Source organism: Ambystoma mexicanum, chromosome 12, assembly GCF_040938575.1.
Source record: "Ambystoma mexicanum isolate Mex_15411 chromosome 12, UKY_AmexF1_1, whole genome shotgun sequence".
Lineage (NCBI taxonomy): Eukaryota > Metazoa > Chordata > Amphibia > Caudata > Ambystomatidae > Ambystoma > Ambystoma mexicanum.
In genome coordinates this window covers 528,286,580-528,290,888 of record NC_090936.1, presented here as the reverse complement: position 1 = coordinate 528,290,888, position 4,309 = coordinate 528,286,580, and positions in this window count along the sequence as shown.

The following is a 4,309-nucleotide window of genomic DNA, read 5'->3' as shown; positions in this document are numbered from 1 at the left end:
TAAATATGACATTGCCAGTGTGGACCCGTTGATCATAAAATAAAATAAATTGTAAACTAATAGGTATCCCACCAATTCAAAAATATCAATTCTAAACTATCTTCTGGACTCTTTAAAATACGTATATTTATGATAAAAAATAGGACCCCCTTAGTCTCACCACCATAAATAATACATGTCAGTGTGGTCAAACAGTGTAAGTTGAGCTGTAGAGTTTGGTCCACAGAATTGGAAATATTTGGTTTGAATCCCTCACCCCCTAGACCATGTTGCCGCATGAACTACACTGTAGTGTACTTTTCACTTGTCTACAACAGGATGGTAGATAAGACTTGACATGAGTGAGTGCAAACAATGGCCACGTGATATACAGAAACCAGATTATGGTTGTAGAATACAAGGAAGACTGAAGTTATAAATGCATGTTTGTACAGCATAGAGCATTTTGTGAATCAGGTTTAGGTGGTAATAGGTACCAAGGCTGTTACTGGAGTTATGTTCACTATTACGTTTCTATCATATAAGTTACAGTGCACCAATCATTTGCTCTGTGTGTCAGACCGTGATGTATACAAAACGAAAGTATTCTTGCTGCTGAGTGAAAAAATAGAACTTTCATGGCTTTCCTAAATTGGACTGAATACATGAACGGCTAACTAAAACCTTTCCATCATTCCATTAAGTCCATTAAATATGCATCTGCATATATAACATAGAAGCGTAAATGTGAACTGAAATAATATATATATATTATGATGACATTTTTTCGAGGTGACAATAGGAAATATGATAATGCATTCCTTTGGTGTTTACCAAACAGTAAAGATGGAGTGAGCAGCATCAGAATACAAACAACAAGGCATTAGACTACATTTAACAAAGGAGCCCTTTGTCACTTCAATGATGGAGAAAATTAAAAAAAAAGATGGACCATGGCGTTTGTGTCAGTCAATAAACAGCAGCATTGTGGAAATGGCTGCCATACCTGTATAAAAGTATTCATATTGGGTGAGTTACTGTACTCTTGAGTCAACACACTAATAACCTAACATAACCTGCATTGATGTTCCAAGCTTAATAAATAGGAAATTAATACTTGTTTTCGTTGCAGGAGGAACTGTTCAGTGACTGCTGAGATATGGTGCTAGCATAAGTAAAAAGGAAACAGAATGTGCATTTGAAAAACATAATTTATTCACATGTTTAACATTGATATAAGGTCTATGTCATCATAATTATAGAGTCCTTTAATGACTATCAAGCATATACCAGTCCAATTTGAAGATTGTTAAGGCTCATTCCATTACAGAAAACAAGGAATGGAAAGAAATCATTGTCAAACAATTGATCAAAGCAAATCAAGATAATATGTTTACAGTAATATTGAGCTAGAAGTACAACTGAATAAAATAGCACATATTTGAATTTAGCAACAACACGCATACTCATACATTTTCTCACAAAAAATTGGTTATTTTTATTTATACACACAGGTTGTGAGGAAGTGCATGATTTGGGGTAATATTATGGCCAACAAAGCATTAAACATGTGTTGGGCAGTTTGTTTTATATAGTTAAAATGGTTATTGTATTACTGTAACTGTGATACCTCCTGACATTTTGCTGAAACAAGGCTAGTTAAATATATTGCACGTACAAAATAAGGTTTTTGCAATGAAGATACAAATCTTGAAAGAATTAAACGTCAATTATGAGATTGATAAATGAACTGTGGTGAACCATATTTAATATATATTACACTACAATCTTTATGAAAACATCTCTGCAGCTCTAAAATATGTGTATTTATATAATCCAGGGTCAAATGTGTCACAATAGACTCTGCAGCATTTACTCTGCATTGTATTTACCTTTCAATCGACCTACTAACATTACTTTCTGGACTTTGGACTTTTCTGCCGGTTAAATGAATACAAAATGATAATATTTCTGAACCACAATATAATTGTTTGCGTTTGTTAGCTTCAATATTTTTAATATTACATTGCAGTGCCATTTCTCACCATAAGCTGAAAGACACTACTGTTCAGGATCCTTAATGAATGAGGGACACAGGACACTCACAACAGAGCACTTGGGCGCCTACGCTCAAATGTTTATGTTAAAGAGATAACAGCAGATACTGCACCATCCAAAAATGGGCACATGTTTTTTTCATTTGCCACACTGTATGCCAGCCAGGATATCATTGTGAAGCTTCAGGCATAGTCAGGTAAAACCTTAGAGCGCATTTTTGTAATGCCAAATTGTATACGAGCTATGCAGACTTAACTGCAGCATTGGAATCACTAAAACACCCTGACACTACATAGAAGGTGCAAAACCCTTTTTTAGACACTGTGATTAAAATACAAACTGACTTTGTTTCCCAAATACATTTTTTGAAACCTCTCACTTCAATGCACCTTCCAAATAAAATCACTAATTTTAGGAAACTAGCAGGGTCCACCTTAAAACTGCTTGCACCTAATTTATTGGTTACATATAAAAATAATAATGTGTTCACCTTTTTTCTGTTAAATGCAATTCTCAGAGTGTGTACTGTTTCTAACCCCTTGTGCCCCCTACTTCCAGGGGTTTTTTATGGCCTTTTAGATAAGAAAGTAATTTCAGGCTCACATCCCATCCATTATGTTCCGCCAGCCAAATAAATGTTCTTTTTTTTAATTTTGACAATGACCTGTGCTGTGATTTTCCCTTACAAATCAATTCACTCTGCAACATCTGATGAAGTCTGTCAGACTTTGTAAGCTAATGTTTTGTCCCATCTCTGCATAGATTTTTTAGTTGGTCCAATAAAAAATATGAACATCTGTAACTTGTGTGATTTTAAAATCATTAGAAATCAAAGGAATCACACACATTTACAGTGAAGCCTCTTACAGCACATTTTTGTAATGCCAAATTGTATACCAGCCATGAAGCCTTAACTGCTGCATTGTACTCACTAAAATGCCCTGACACTACTTAGAGGGAGCAAAACACATTTTTAGACACTGTGATTAAAATACAAATTGACTTTGTTTCCCGAATATGTGTTTTGAAACCTCTCACTTCAATGCACCTTTCAAAATAAAATCACTAATTTTAGGAAACTAGCAGGGACTGCTTGCACCTAACGTATTGGTAACATATGAAAATAATCATTAGTTATCCTTTCTTCTGTTACATGCAATCCTAAGAGTGTGTACTGTTTCTAAACCTTTGTGCCCCCTACTTCCAGGAGTTTTTATGGCCTTTTAGATAAGAAAGTAATTTCAGGCTCACATCCCATTCATTATTTTCCACCAACCAAATAAATGTTATTTTTTTCATTTTGAGAATGATCTGTGCTGTGACTTTCCTTTACAAATCATTTCACTCTGCAACATCAGATGAAGTCTGTCAAACTTTGTGAGCTAATGTTTTGTCCCATCTCTGCAAATAATTTTTAGTTAATCCAATAAAAGGTATCAACATCTGCAACTTGTGTGATTTTAAAATCATTAAAAGTAAAAGGAAACACATACATTTACAGTGAAATACCTTAAATGTTGCTAGAGAAAGTAATCATTTATAATATTCTGTGGATAGAAAAGTTGTGTTTATCACTGATGAGGGAAAAACATATAATGAAATTGAAATCTTGGAATAGTTTATTACCAGAATGCATGTTCAAACATCAGAAACAACTATTGGAATTTTTGACTTCTTTATACCGCCTCTTGTATAATATACATCTGCAATCATGTATAGAACTGCATTTTGCGTAAACAAAACTCTCTTTGGGTGTCATACATGGAAAGCTAACTGTACTGTAACTAGACTTACTGTATGATTGTCAAATAAAGTACCATGTAGTATAAACATACCTACAATTTTCTTTATACCTTTCAAAGCAGTTTTAACGGATTGCTCATCTGCTGTCATCAAATATTTCATCTAGAGAACCGCACATTATTTACTATCTTTGGTTTGCCAATGTTATAATTTTAGTCAAATTTTGAGATTCAATTATACTGAACAAAATTACCTTTGGTGCCAGAGAATTGCTGCGAGGAGATACCTTTGCACAGGAGCAGGGATATGCATTAATGGAGCATAACTTGCAAGTGCATACTGGTGAAGTGGCACTACTTTGCCAGAGAACAGAATGCAAAACGAAGAGGAGACATTATTGTAAGTGTGGCAACAGGAGGTCATAGTGATATATCAATGTAATGCAATTATGACATTGTCAGAAAGTGGGACATGATGTTGGTGGGGTTAGGAAAGATATTGTAAGGATGAGAAATAGAAAGAAATGCTT